The sequence below is a fragment of the Hylobates moloch genome, unplaced genomic scaffold, assembly GCF_009828535.3.
Source record: "Hylobates moloch isolate HMO894 unplaced genomic scaffold, HMol_V3 SCAFFOLD_20, whole genome shotgun sequence".
NCBI classification, from domain to species: domain Eukaryota; kingdom Metazoa; phylum Chordata; class Mammalia; order Primates; family Hylobatidae; genus Hylobates; species Hylobates moloch.
In genome coordinates, this window is record NW_026652295.1 from 4363405 (window position 1) to 4378853 (window position 15449).

Here is a 15449-nt window from a genome sequence, read left to right on the forward strand (position 1 = left end):
GGTCCCGAGCCCTGCCCTGCGGGGAGGCAGCTAAGGCCCTGCGAGAAGTGGAGCACAGCAGCTGCTGGCCCAGGTGCTAAGCCCCTCACTGCCCGGGGCCGGCGGGGCCGGCTGGCCACTCCGAGTGCGGGGCCTGCCAAGCCCACGCCCACCCAGAACTGGCGCTGGCCCACAAGCACCTGTAATCCCAGCTACTCAGGAGGCTGAGGCAGGAGAATTGCTTGAACCCGGGAGGCAGACATTACAGTAAGCCAAGATCGCACCATTGCACTCCAGCCTAGGGAACAGAGCAAGACTCTGTCTCAAAAAAAAAAAAAATTAGCTGGATATGCTGGCACACACCCGTGGTCCCACCTATTTGGGAGGCTGAGGTGAGAGGATTGCTTGAGCCCACAGTGGTTGCAGTGAGCTGAGATGGCATCACTGCATTCCAGTCCAGCCTGAGTGAGAGAGTGAGACCTGTCTCAAAAACAAAACAAAAAAAAAGTCGAATAAATGTATCATAAAATTAGATTTCATTCTGTTAGCATTAAACTGCAGAAATTCCTCACACAATGATATCATCATGGCAGCTAACGTCTCATGAAAACACAAGTCTCCATGTGAAGGGTGCTTATGATTTTTGGAAGACAAGTTAGTCTGAGACTCCATTCTTCTCTTTGTAAAATGTGGGAAATAATGGGTAACTCATTGATTGTAGTAAGGATTAAATAATATAATTTCCAAAAAAATACCTAACATTAAGTAGGCTCTAAAATTAGTCTCCCCAGCCTCAAACTCTCTACCTTACCCTAAGTGCATCTATACATTTAAATACATAGTTTTAGTCACTTTGTTTAACAATGTTACATTTTAGTAATTTAAAAAATATATTTTCCCCAAACCCTCCTAGAAACTCCAAATGTATCTCCACTTCCTTGACACAAAGTAGCTATTTGCCAACACAAGGAATGAGGTGAAAGGAATAGGACATTGCATTGAACCAGGAGTTTCCAGAGAAGTGTGGATTTCTTCCTTTCAACCTCTTTGATGTAATCTAAGTCACTAAGTAATGACAGTTTGTCCAAAAGTGTCATACATTCAGGTGAGGAAGAAGGGTAGAAACCTCATGGATGTATGCAGAGGAACTTAAGAACTCCTCTCAAACACTATAAAAAAAGTTTCTTGTCCATACATAGGGTGGATTTGCAACACAGCCTTCCACAGGCTCAAGCCCATCTGTTGTAAGGAGCATGAGTTAGGACAGAACAAGGAGGAAAACTACCAAGTCATCTCTCTTCGCACAAGTCCAGCCAAGTATTGATTGTTTATTCAAAGCTTTCTTTTCTCCCTCCCTCTCTCTGTTCAGTCATTATCCCCTGCCTCCCACCCACCCCCTCCCTCCACCAAATGAAATTAAATTTCTCAAGTACCTCTATTCGGTACTGTGTTTAGCATAAGCCCTGAGTAGATATGGATTCTCTTTCTTGAATTTTCCCTGACAAACCGCTTCCAGCTGCCCTCTGGGGTGGGATGCCACCGTGATAAAATACAGTGTCATGTTTGCTGAGGATTTCAGCTGCCACCTGGGGGCTCATGCACTCAATGAGTGCTCTTTAGCAAGGCTGGTGGTGACATGGTGACAAAAGGTATGTTGACTTTTTTCTTTCTGTGGTTTAGGACTGGTTGGTTTCAGTCTCGCTGGCTCTTTCTCCTGAGTTACCAACATTTTCCACATTTAAAGCCTGTGACTGCCTCTCCTCCAGGGTTATTGCAGCAAGCTCCTTGCTGTCGACAGAAGCCATTTGTTGGTTAGAGGGTTTACAACTGAGACGACCTACAAGTACCCATTTGATAGTTAACCCATGCTTCAGAATTTGCTTTTTTTTTTTTTTTTCTTTTTAAGGATTCTTTCTTCAACTAAACAGTTTCTCTTCTGAGTGCTATCACTCCGCTCCCATGAAATGACTGGGACTGTTACTTCTTTTATCTCTGGTCACACCCAGCAAAGTTAAGCTTGCTTGTGGATGATTAGCAGTAGGCCGATCCACGTCTGAGCCAATTGGCTGGCTACTTAGGAGGACTTTGCCTCGGGCTCACCCCTGAGGCCACAGCCCCTGAGGCCACTGCCTGTGCCATGGCATTCCCAAGCCTCTAACCCCGGTGTGGGCTTCCCTGCTGCATGTGGCTCTTCAGCCTCAGCTTCCTCCTCTTCACTCCCCCATCCTTGCACGGGCTTCCTCTTCCGTCCCACTTGCTTCTAGAACATTTCCAATTATTGCTTCCCGGTCCTGAACACTAGTGGCTGAACTGAAAAATGGAAAAGATGATGAAAGCCAGGCACTGAGAAATCAGTTAATTAAACTCTTCAGAGGTCCCCAGAAAGGACAGATTCCCCTGCACACCTGACGAGGAATCCTGGACTCTTGCTTATTAAAGGGAAAGGAAGTCCATTTTACTAGAGACTTGTCAAGGAATTCCAGCAAGCCCCTGGACAGAGGGCTCCAGTGACCAGGGTAGCTTTCTGCTTTTGGTTGTAAAGAGATCGGAAAGTGTCATCCTTCAAAGCGATGTCATGGGCTCAGAGCCCTTTCTGTGCACTTTGCCATATTGTGGCCACTCCAGTTCTCAAGGTCAGTTGGCCATCTGAAGTGGAACAATGACTTCTCTACAATCCAGCTTTAACTATTTGCACAGTTCCATGGCATTCCACTAATTTAGTACATACCAGGCTGTACCGAGGCTTCAGTCTGGTCTCGGTTCTACTTCCCAAGCCCAGTCCCAGCACACACCTTCCCAAAGATCTTTCCTCCCAGGTCCCAGTCTCCCTCTTAGGGTCAAACCAGTTCAACTTAACGCTTATTTAATGTCTTATCTCTGCCTACTCAGCCCAGTGTGGTAGTCAGGCACAGAAACTCATCAATTACAGCACAGAGTCAGCAGGTCAACAACAGAGTGGGATAAAATTCCCTCTTCTCCAAACACCAAACCCAGCTCCGCAGCATCTTTTTTCCACCCCTGAAATTCCCCCAAACAGATTATCCCTTGTGCTGGCATGCGGCAAGATCCTAAAGAGGCCCTACAGCCTGTTTTTGCTCAGGCTTTTTTCAAGCCTTTTTCCAATCTACTTTCTCTGAAACTTTGTGTGCATATACACACACCAGAATCAACAAGTCGTACTGAGCATGCAAAACCCACATTCACATTTCTAGACCTTGATGCCTTCTCAGACCTCTGGCACATCTAAAGCCCAGACCAACTGGGATTACTCCCAGGTTATATGTTGCTTTAGAGAAGAGAATATTCATCACACCTAGGCATGGCTCTGAGAAGTCCTCACATGTTCACAAGCAGAAGGCCCATTCCTTAAGTAATGAGAAATCCATCATCTAAAAAAAAAAAAAATGACCAAATCACATTTTGATTAGGATTAAAAGGTAGAGGCTGGGCATGGTGGCTCATGTCTGTAATCCCAGCACTTTGGGAGGCCAAGGCGGGTCGATCACTTGAGGTCAGGAGTTTGAGACCTGCCTGGGCAACAGGGTGAAATCCTGTCTCTACAAAAAATACAAAAATTAGCTGTGCCTGGTGGCGCATGTATGTGGTCCCAGCTACTCAGGAGGCTGAGGTGGGAGAATCACTTTAGCCTGGGAAATGGAGGTTGCAGTGAGCCACGATCACGCTACTGTACTCCAGCCTGGGCCATAAAGTGAGACTCTGTCTCAAGAAAAAAATGAAAAAGATAGAGACAATAGTACAGGTACCTTGAAACATCCAAAAACCCAAAAGCTTTTCTATTCTGAAGGTATCAGACAATTTTCTTACAAGAAATATATTTTTTCTGATGAGGCTTTGCTGGAGATATTATCAGAACAAGTGTCTCCAACCACTGGTAGTCTGGAAAATGATAAAGGTGGGTTCTGGGTGGCACAGTGAAACCAGCCTGAGATTACACACCTTTGCTGGGGGTAAACTACAGAAGCAACCATGGAGACTTAATTCTGTGTTTTTCTGAGATTCTATAATTAGGTAATGTCATTTACATGCTTCCAAGTGAGGGAAGGAAATTCTTTGGAGACAAAATGTAACGGTTCCAGTACTGGCACCAAATGTCTCCTGCTCAGCAAGTCCATTTTAAAGTCTTGTTCATGAGCTAAGCTGAGTTCTCCTACAGAGGCAGAGTGAAGAGTCAAGGAAATGTGAAGATTGGCCAGGCACAGTGGCTCATGCCTGTGATCCCAGCACTTTGGGAGGCTGAGGCGAGCGGATCACAAGGTCAGGAGTTCGAGACCAGCCTGACCAACATGGTGAAACCCCCGTCTCTACTAAAAATACAAAATTAGCCTGGCGTGCTGGTGCATGCCTATAATCCCAGCTACTCGGGAGGCTGAGGCAGAAGAATCGCTTGAACCCAGGAGGCGGAGGTTGCAGTGAGCCGAGATTGCACCATTGCACTCCAGCCTGGGCAACAAGAGCGAAACTCTGTCTCAAAAAAAAAAAAAAAGAACATACCTCTTGCAGCATCCCCTCGCAGGGTCCTCCCTATCTCTGTGATTCTAACAGTATTATCTCTGAAACAACACAGAAGAGTTGGCCTCCCTCCCTCACCTGACATATCTCTTTACGCAGTTGCAATTCAATGCCTCATTCCCCACCCCGTTCTGGTGACTTTCCTCTGCCCACATTCCGCCTTGCTGTCCCTCTTAATTTTTAGCACCTATTTAGCAAATATGCTGGAAATATATATCCAAAAAAAGTTAAACGTGGTTGTTTGGAATGATGAAATTACCGGTAACACTGTTGTTTGCTTCTTCTTTGTGTGTTTTCAACGTCTGGGCCTGGAACAAGTGCAAGTATTCCTTTGCTCATTCTGTAATGATGCTCAGCATTGAGTGCACTATTCTGACTAGTGCGAATACTCCATTGCTGGCGTCTCCTCTGTCCAGAACATTACACTCTGGTAATACATTCTATGATTGTATTTGTCTTTTTCAAGACCACTTAACACCTTCAGCTTATATAAATCTTGTAGCTAACTGAAGCCTCCAGGTCTTTTTCACAGGAAGTGTTCACATAAATCATGGATCTCCCAACCTATTTTCATCTTTATGAGTAGTTAAGACATAAATCCTTCTTACAGTATTAAAGGGTGCTAGTGTATTAAACTACCTAAATAACCAGCATGCCTTTTAAAGGGGCTATCATGATCTAATTCAAATGGTGAGCATTCCAGGGTCTATGTCAGGTGCCCCTGGCTCCCTCTGTGTCTCATCCTTCCATTGTGGATCCACAAAACATTTCTTGAAATGTGGCCTACTGGCCGGGCAGGGTGGCTCATGCCTGTAATCCCAGCATTTTGGGAGAGTGAGGTAGGCAGATCACTTGAGGTCAGGAGTTGGAGATCAGCGCCTGGCCAACATAGTGAAACCCCATCTCTATTAAAAATACAATAATTAGCCAGGCGTGGTGGCATGCACCTGTAATCCCAGCTACTCAGGAGACTGAGGCAGGAGAATCACTTGAACCCCAGAGGCAGAGGTTGCAGTGAGCCGAGATGCAGAGGTTGCAGTGAGCCAACATCGCACCACTGCACTCCAGCCTGAGTGACAGAGAAAGACTGTCTCAAAAAAAAAAAAAAAGAATTATTGCCTCCTGCAAAAATTAATATGCAAGAAAATTCAAGGGACTAGTAATCTGTGGAAGGAGGGGGAAGATGGTAATGTTTTATTTCTTTTGGGTGTTAATTACATGAGGTCATTTTATTTTATAATATATTCTCTTGTATGTGTGAAATAGTCAACGATACAAATTTTAAATATGTGATAATTTAAAAGTAATATGTAGAGTTGATTTAAAATAGGAAGAAATGGCTGGGCATGGTGGTCCATCCCTGTAATCCCAGCACTCTGGGAAGCTGAGACAGGAGGATCACTTGAGCCAAGGAGTTTGGGACTGGCCTGAGCAACATAGCAAGGTCCTGTCTCTACAAAAAATACAAAAATTAGCTAAACATGATGGCTCATGCTCGCAGTTCCAGCTACTCAGGAGGCTGAGGCGGGAGGATTGCTTGAGCCCCAGAGATCGCAAATGTAGTGAGCTCTGATTGTGCCACTGCACCCTGGCCTGGGCAACAGAGCCAGACCCCGTCTCTAAATTAATTAATTAATTTAATTTAATGGGAAGACATGGTTGGGCACTGTGGCTCATGCCTGTAATCCCAGCACATTGGGAGGCAGAGGCTGGAGGAGCACTTGAGGCAAGAAATTCAAGACCAGCCTGAGCAACAGAGCAAGACCCCATCTCTACAAAGACATTAAAAAATAGAAAATTCCCTAGGCATAGCTACTCGGGAGGCTGAGGTGGGAGGATTGCTCGAGCCTGGGAGGTTGAGGCTGCAAATGAGCTATGGTTGCACCACTGCACTCCAGCCTGGCTGACAGAGAGAGATCCTGTTTAAAAAAAGGGGGGGGAAGGGGGGAAATTCTCAGTATCCCTTCAGTTTTGAGGGAAAAAAAAGGTAATGAGAAAAAATAAGGAGAAAGCAATAGATAAGCAAATGAAAGGGAGGAAAACAGTTTTAAGATTGAAAAGGAAAATGAAAGAAAAGATAGAGACCTGGAAGACAGGCAGAGATAGGAGGATTAGATGGAGTATCTGGCTGAACAGGGACAACAGAGGTGGTGAGGAGTCCCTGCAGTGCTGCAGAGTGGGAGAGAGCCGAACAGCGAAAGCTACTTCGGATCCTCCAAGAAACGTCAGCAAATCCATCCTGTTCCTCAGCATTCTGCTTCAGCCACCTAAGGCAGTCAGCCTCCCACTGCTGTTCAGCCCGTGTGGCCCAAAGCCAGGAGGCGCGTTCCCTCGCAGCTCTGGATACAGACTCCCTATACACGTGAGTGTCTCCCTCCCGGTGACTCAGCTGCTGTGCTTTCCTCTCCTTCCCCAGGGCCTGAGCAGGACCCTGCCTGATGATGATCAAGCAGAACCCTGCAAGTTTCAAGAGGAATGTCAATGACTCTTCACTGAAACCTCCCAGGTAGGCATGCAGTGACAATCCAGGGCTTTCCTGGACACACTGCAATCCTAACCTCAGGGTAAAAGCCATGTCCCTGTTCTGCCACGCATGGCAAAATCAATTCCAGTTGGATTAAAAAGTTACGTGTTTTTAAAAAAATGAAACCGTAAAAATGTATGTGACTCAGATAAAGTAAAAAAAAAAAAAAAAGTGAGTGATTATGTGTTTTAAAAAGCCAGAACAAATGGATAAATATTACAGAAGACTAGTCTAAATTGTTTAGTGCACACCATGAAATACTTTTTTCAACCTCTGGCTCCAAATCTCCAAATTTTTGTCCCCTTCCTTACTCCTTGGGCTGAACGGACAGACTTTTAGTCACTCAGTTTTAAGAAAAACTTCATTCTGGTCATTAAGACTCCATCTCAGGTATGAAAATTTCAGTAAGTGGAGGCAAAGATTAATTTTATATTCATTTAAAGGCTTTTCCCCTCCACCTAAGGCCAGGCTTGCAGTCCCTGTTTTGGAAGGTGGGCTGTTTGCTCCTTCTGCATTTTACTCCTCTTCTCCTCTCTCTCTGCAGTTTCTTTTTCTTTTCTTTTCTTTTTCTTTTTTTCTTTCTTGAGACAGAGTCTCACTCTGTTGCCCAGGTTGGAGTGCAATGGCACAATCTCGTTTCACTGTAACCTCTGCCTCCTGGGTTCAAGCCATTCTCCTGCCTCAGCCACCCAAGTAGCTAGGATTACAGGTGATGGCTAATTTTTGCATTTTTTAGTAGAGACGGGGTTTCACCATGTTGGCCAGGCTGGTCTCGAACTCCTGGCCTCAGGTGATCCATCATCTCAGCCTCCCAAAGTGCTGGGATTATAGGCGTGAGCCACCACGCCCAGCCCTCTCTCTGCTCTTTCTCCTCTGGAGTTGTGGGGAAGGGACGGGAAAGGACTAGGGGAAAGGTGCCTTTATGTAAGTCATGCAGCTGTCCTGACAGTCAAGCTCTCTCTCTGGGAGGGTCCCCTTGTGTGGGCTCAAGAGACCTTTGAGGGTCTCTCCAGGGCACTGTTGTCGAATGCATACTGGCTCATCTCAGAGTCCCACTCCTAGGCTCCCGCCCAGCCATCCCCATCACAGCCTGGGGGACATGATGCAGGGGGCTCCGCACCAGCCAGCCACCTTGGGTGGGGCACCAGCCAGATGGCCTGAGTCACTGTCTGCTGCATTCACTTGGCCCACAGCACATCCTTCCACTCCACATTCCAGATGGGGAGAGTGTAGCTGCTCTGTCTCTCTGCTTTCTCTTCATCCCGCTGGGACGGGCTGCTCCAGCAAGACTTTTGCATTCAGAATTCTGTAGATGAAAAGGAGAGACCAGTTTCTGTGTTACAGTCAGACTCCTAATTCAGTGAGGCGGAGGGGGAGGGCACAGGGATGGGAAGTTGGGGGATGGGGATGGAGGGAAGATGGGGATGGGGAAGAGGACGGCTCCACCTCTCTCAGAAACGTTCTCGTTATTCTGTGCTAGTGTCAGCACCAGATGGGCCTTCAGACCCCAGCATCTCCACGAGCAGTGAGCACAGCGGGGCACAGCAGCCTCCCGGTTTGCAGGTAGGTCTTTGTTTCTCCCAGTGGCAAGCTTGGTTTCTCCCATCTGGCAAGGAAGAGCCCGTAGGGAATCGCCCCACACCACACTCTCCCTTTACATCTTTCCTGTGCTTGGGCCCCTTTGGTGGTCTAGTGAAGCTGTGGACTCCTTAGAATGATGTTTTTGGCCGGGCGCGGTGGCTCACGCCTGTAATCCCAGCACTTTGGGAGGCCGAGGCGGGTGGATCAGCTGACGTCGGGAGTTCAAGACCAACTTGGAGAAACCCCGTCTCTACTAAAAATACAAAATTAGCCGGGCATGGTGGCACATGCCTATAATCCCAGCTACTCAGGAGGCTGAGGCAGGGGAATCGCTTGAACCCGGGAGACGGAGGTTGCGGTGAGCTGAGATTGATTACATCGTTGCACTTCAGCCTGGGCAACAACAGCGAAGCTCCGTCTCAAAAAAAAAGAAAAAAAAAAAAAGACGTTTTTAAGTTTATAAAATAAAATATACAGGACTACGAAGGTTATCAATTACATTGAAATGCAGTTATCACAATCATTTGAAAATGTGTACTCTAGTAATAATGCTTCTTTTTTAAAAAAATCACTTTATTAGGATATAACTGACATACAAAAAGCTGTACATATTCAGGCCAGGCGCGGTGGCTCATGGCTGTAATCCTAGCACTTTGGGAGGCCTAGGTGGGCGGATTGCTTGAGGAAAGGAGTTTGAGACCAGCCTGGCCAACATGGTGAAACCCCATCTCTACTAAAAATACAAAAAAATTAGCCAAGTATGGTGGTGCACACTTGTAATCCCAGCTACTCAGGAGGCTGAGGTGGGAGAATCACTTGAACCCAGGAGATGGAGTTTGCAGCAAGCTGAGATCGCTCCACCGTACTCCAGCATGGGCAACAAGAGCGAAACTCCATCTCAAAAAAAAAAAAAAAAAGTTGTACATATTTAACTTATAAGTGCACCCCCATGAAATTATCACAATTTATGTTGTAAACATATCCATCATCTCCAAAAGGTTCCCCCTGCCCTCTGTATTTATGTGCATGTGTGCACGTGACAGAGAGAGGGAGGGGGGATGAGAGCACCTAACAGTTAAGATCTACCCTCTTGGTAAATGCTCAAGTATGCAAGTTCTGTTAACCATACACAGCATGCTCTCCAGTAGCTCTTTAGAACTCATTCATCTTGTATAAGGGAAATGTTGTATCCTTTGACCAACACCTCCTGTTTCCCACTCCCCCAGCCCCTGGCAACCATCATTCCGCTCTCTGCTTCTATGTGTTTGACTATTTTATATTCCTCAAGTGAAATGATGTAGTGCTTGTCCTTCTGTGTCTGGCTTCTTTCACTTAGATGATGCTTTATTAAAACATAATGTGACAAGGTCTAACAGTGATTTCTAACTAGTGATGAGTATAAAGGTATTTTGCCGTATCTGCAACAGCTGTATGTAATATGAAAACACGTGTGCTTTGTACTAGAGACTAAGTTACAGTTGTTGCTAGTACTACTATAGTTTGTTGCCTACATTCATAATTGGGGGAAATGCAACATTTCAGCTAGAGGATAGTGAAAATAAGGATGGAATATTTTTCCCATTCATGTTCGCAACCTGCCAAGGACGGACAAAGAACCCTTGCCCTAGACTGACTACTGCCTGCTCCAGGGAATCCTCCCACAGCCTTCCTGGCCTCTGCTTATATAGGTCAGGAGGGTGCAGGGGACATGTCTGCAGGGCCGGTTTGGTGGCCTCTTGGTGAGGTTTGCAGAATCACCTAGCAACTTCCCTAGGAGTGGAGAGACATTAAAGCCAATCCTACTCAGCTTTGGGACAAGCAACTCTGAGATGACAGAACGAGTTCCCTAAATAGTCTGTTACTGTGACTCCTGTTTATGCTTGATATTCACAAAATATTCTGGAACTGATACCCAAGAAACTGCTAACAGTGATTACCTCTGGGGAGTAGAGATGGAAATTGAGAGGAAAAGAAGGGAATTTCTTTTCATGTTAAACTCCTTTGTACTGTCTTTAAAAATAATAATAAACATCTTTTTATATGATGAAAAACAAGTTGTAAAGACAACTTTAAAAGTTTTTCTAAAGGAAACCATATGTGACTTTAACTGATTTGAGACAAGTAGAAGCTTTCTAAGTATAAAAGTAATAGAAGGAATGATGGGGGAAATTGATAGATTTCATTACACACAAAAAAACAGATGCAAAACACAACAACGTCACAGACCAAAAATAACAAACTTATGAAATATTTGCAAGAAAAATTAAACAAAAGGGGCCAGGCGCAGTGGCTCACACCTGTAATCCCAGCACTTTGGGAGGCCGAGGCAGGTGAATCACCTGAGGTCAGGAGTTTCAGACCAGCCTGGCCAACATGGTGAAACCCCGTGACTACTAAAAATGCAAAATTAGCATGGTGGTGCATGCCTCTAATCCCAGCTACTCAGGAGGCTCAGGCAGGAGAATCCCTTGAAACTGGGAGGTGGAGGTTGCAGTGAGCTGTCTCAAAAAAAAAAAAAAAAAATAGCCGGGTGCCTCAGTCTCCCAAGTAGGTGGGACTACAGGCACGCACCACCACGCCTGGCTAATTTTTGTATTTTTAGTAGAGACAGGGTTTCACCATGTTGGCCAGGATGGTCTCAATCTCTTGACCTCGTGATCCACCTACTTTGGCCTCCCAAAGTGCTGGGATTACAGGTGTGAGCCATCACACCGGCTGGAAATGGTTTCTTAAATAAGACCCAAAACGGACAAATTTTAAAAACATAAATTGAATTACATGAAAGTTAAAAACTTCAACACAATGACAGACATCTTAGAAAAAATTTAAAAAGTCAAAAGCCTAAAACAAAGTGTTTGCAACACAAAAAACAAAGCATTAATATACAAAACATACTAAAATTCTTTTAAATAAACTTTAAAGAAAATACAATAGAAAAAATGAGTATATGATACATACAATAATTTACAGAAGAAACTGCCATAGTCAACAAATACAGGCTGGGCTCTATGGCTCCCAGCACTTCGGGAGGCCAAGGCAAATGGATCACTTGAGGCCAGGAGTTCGAGACCAGCCTGGCCAACATGGTGAAACATCTCTACTAAAAATACAATAAATTAGCCAGGCATGGTGGTGCACACCTGTAATCCCAACTACTAGGGAGGCTGAGGCACAAGAATCATTTGAACCTAGGAGGCAGAGGTTGCAGTGAGCCAAGATTACACCACTGCACTCCAGCGTGGGTGACCAAGTGAGACTCTGTCTCAAAAAAGTAGTAATAAGTAAAAATAAAAATAAAACAAATGCAGGAAAAGTTTTACAACTTTACCACAACCATGTAAATGCAAATAAATCCACATTTCACTCCCACAAATCATTTCGCTTTCCCATATGATTAAAAAATCTTTAAAATTTTGACAAAACCAAGTGTTAGAGAGGATCCTGGGAAACCAAAGATTCTCATGCACTATTAGTGGGAATGCAAATTTATTCAATCACTTTGGAGAAAAATTTGGCATTATTCAGCAAAGTGAAAAATGAGTACAACCTCTGACCCAATTCTACTTCTGAAGAAACACCTGTACATGTGTGCAAAGAGACAAATAAAGATGTTTACTGCAGTGTTGCTTTATAGTAGAGATCGGCTGGAACTAGCTCAAATGTCCGTGTGTAGAAGAATGGATAAATAAACTACAATGGAACAATATGTGCAGTATAAACAAAGGAACCAGATTTATACGTAGCAACATCGAGGAATTATTAAAAACAATGTTGAGGCCGGGCGCAGTGGCTCACGACTGTAATCCCAGCACTTTGGGAGGCCGAGGCAGGTGGATCACCTGAGGCTGGGAGTTCAAGACCAGCCTGACCAACATGGAGAAACTCCATCTCTACTAAAAACACAAAATTAGCTGGGTGTGGTGGCACATGCCTGTAATCCCAGCTACTTGGGAGACTGAGGCAGGAGAATCGCTTGAACCCGGGAGGCAGAGGTTACGGTGAGCTGAGATCATGCCATTGCACTCCAGCCTGGGCAACAAGAGCAAAACTCTGTCTCAAAAACAAATAAATAAAAAAATTAAATTAAATTAAATTAAATTAAAATATAAAATAAAATAAAAAAATAAAATAAAATCAATGTTGAGGCCAGGCACAGTGGCTCACTCCTGTAATCCTAGCACTTTGGGAGGCTGAGGTGGGTGAATGACCTGAAGTCAGGAGTTTAAGACTAGCCTGGCTAACATGGCAAAACCCTGTTTCTACTAAAAATGCAAAAAATTAGCTGGGCATAGTGGCAGGCACCTGTAATCCCAGCTACTCGGGAGGCTGAGGCAGAAGAATCATTTGAATCTGGAGGCAAAGGTTGCAGTGAGCCAAGATCTCGCTATTGCACTCCAGCCTGGGCAACAAGAGTGAAACTCTGTCTCAAAACAAAAAGAAAAAAAAAGTAATTGATACACACTAAATTTCTGATGGAAAGGAAATGGGGAAGGAAACAGAAGTGTTATTGTACTTTCCTATACTTTAAAAAAATTTTCCCAAAAAAAGCAGTACATGTGAAATTACGAAGGAGAGTGTCTGACTTTTATTAGATACTTACTAAATTATAGCTATTCTTGAAGTTATCTATCAAGAACAGGTGCTAAAATGTACTTGGTTCCTGTTTCCCAACTACACCAACTGGTGGCTTCTCCTCATCCCACACATGTGCTAACAGCAGGCTCTGTGTATCACAGAACAACATGATATGAGCCATGAGCCTCATGTAAAGCCAATGCTTCTCAACCTGGGGACAATTTTCACCGCCAGGGGACACATGACAATGTCTGGAGGCATTTGAGTTGTCACAGTTGGGGCAGAGGGCATTGCTACTAGAATGTAGAGTGTCGAGGCCAGGGAAGCTGCTGAACATCCTGTGATTCTCAGGACAGCCCCCACCACAAAGAATCATCTGGTCCAAATGTCAATAGTGCCGAGGTTGAGAAACCCAATGTAAGCTCATGGAAAGTAACATAAATAACCGTTGCATTGAATCTAATATACTAAATTTGACTACTTTTCTGATGAGTCCTTTTTATAAATTATCAGACAAATGAAGCCACATCTTGTTTCTAATCTTTCTTTCTAATACCGGAGACTGACTAGACCGGAGAGTGTGGGTGATAGAGCTGCTTCTGCCAAAACCATGGTCTCTAGTTTCTCTTCTCTGTACCCACAGCAGGCAGAATGGCATCTGTTGGAAAGGGCATATACTCTAAAATCTTTTGTTTTGTTTTTTTTTTTTTGAGATGGAGTCTTGCTCTGTCACCTAGGCTGGAGTGCAATGGTGTGATCTCTGCTCACTGCAACCTCTGCCTCCCGGGTTTAAACGATTCTCCTGCCTCAGCCTCTGGAGTAGCTGGGATTACAGGCGTGTGCCACCATGCCCGGCTAATTTTTGTATTTTTAGTAGAGACGGGGTTTCACCATGTTGGCCAGGCTGGTCTCGAACTCCTGACCTCAAGTGAGCCACCTGCCTCAGCCTCCCAAAGTGCTGGGATTACAGGTGTGAGCCACCGCACCCGGCCTCTATAATCATTTTAATTGGGCAACATATTATGGAATTTTTTTCAATCATGAAAATTAATCAGGCTTGCATTCTAATTCAGTCGAACCCTGGCTATTTCTAAAGCTAAAGGAAGCACAACACCGGTATTTCTTTTCAACCTCCCAGGAAATAGTTCAACTGATCCATGGACTAGATGTCAAATCCACACCATTAAATCATCTTCTCCATAGTCTTAAAGTTCAATTGGCCAAATCATGCATGGAGAGGCTACCAATCATGGTTACATTCAGCTTCATAGCAGAAAACTGCGAAAGACAAAGGCTTATGTAAGATTACATTTCATTTCTCTCTCAGTTAAGAGAAACCTAGAGATAAGCAGTCCAGAGCTGCTTTGGTAGCCCCATGACATCATCATGCTCCATTGCATTCTCTGCGCCCCTCATCCTCATAGTTCCAGATGCCGGCTGAAGCTCCCCCAGAACATCCGTGTTTCTAAGTTCAAATCAGCAGGAAGGAGAAGGGAAGGGCATGGCTCTACTCTTTTAAGAACACTTCCAGGCAGCTCCTTGCAACCCAACTACTTTTATCTCATTGGCCGGAATTTAATTACCTGACCATACCTAATGGTCAAGGAAGCAGGGAAATACAGATTTCTAGCTGGGCAGCAATGTGCCTGCGTAAAAATCAGGATTTCTTTGCTAAAGGAGAAGCGAAGAGTGGGTTTTGGAAGGCAGCTGGTAGTTGATGCTGTAGACTGCTCCTCTGGCAGATATACTCATGAATACTCTTCTGCCCCTGTGTAGACCCAGGCATTTCCCATCCAGTTAGTGCATCTCACTCTAAGTCCAGAATCTCTAGGTGACGTGCTTGATCACGTCTGCATGTGCCTCCTCATGGTCTGGTAATTTGCAAACCAAAAAATGTTATCTGCATTTACATGCAATGTAATTGCTGGCATAGGAGCAGAATAAGCAGACACACAGAAAAACTCACATTAGAAAAGCAGGGAAAGGCTGGATGTGGTGGCTCCTGCCTGTAACCCCAACACTTTGGGATTACTCAGATCACTTGAGCCCAGGAATTCAAGATCAGCTTGGGCAACATAGTGAAACCTCGTCTCTACAAAAAATTAAAAAATAAAAAATTTTTTAATTAGCCAGGTGTGGTGGCATGTGCCTGTAGTCCCAGCTACTTGGGGGACTGAGGTGGGTGGGTCATTTAAGCCCAGGAGGCAGAGGTTGCAGTGAGCCAAGATCGCACCACTGCACTCCAGCCTGGGCGACAAAG

General features: G+C 44.8%; 1 protein-coding gene across 2 annotated transcripts in view; it reads left to right on the forward strand.

Moving 5' to 3' along the window:
• CDYL (chromodomain Y like) overlaps positions 1 to 15449 on the forward strand; it is a 242352-nt gene that overhangs the window by 19558 nt on the left and 207345 nt on the right. For both annotated transcript variants that reach the window (XM_058432201.1, XM_058432202.1), the window contains exons 2-3: positions 6926 to 7015; positions 8514 to 8596. The gene's annotated coding sequence lies outside the window, so the exon portion shown is untranslated. The remainder of the gene's footprint in view (positions 1 to 6925; positions 7016 to 8513; positions 8597 to 15449) is intronic.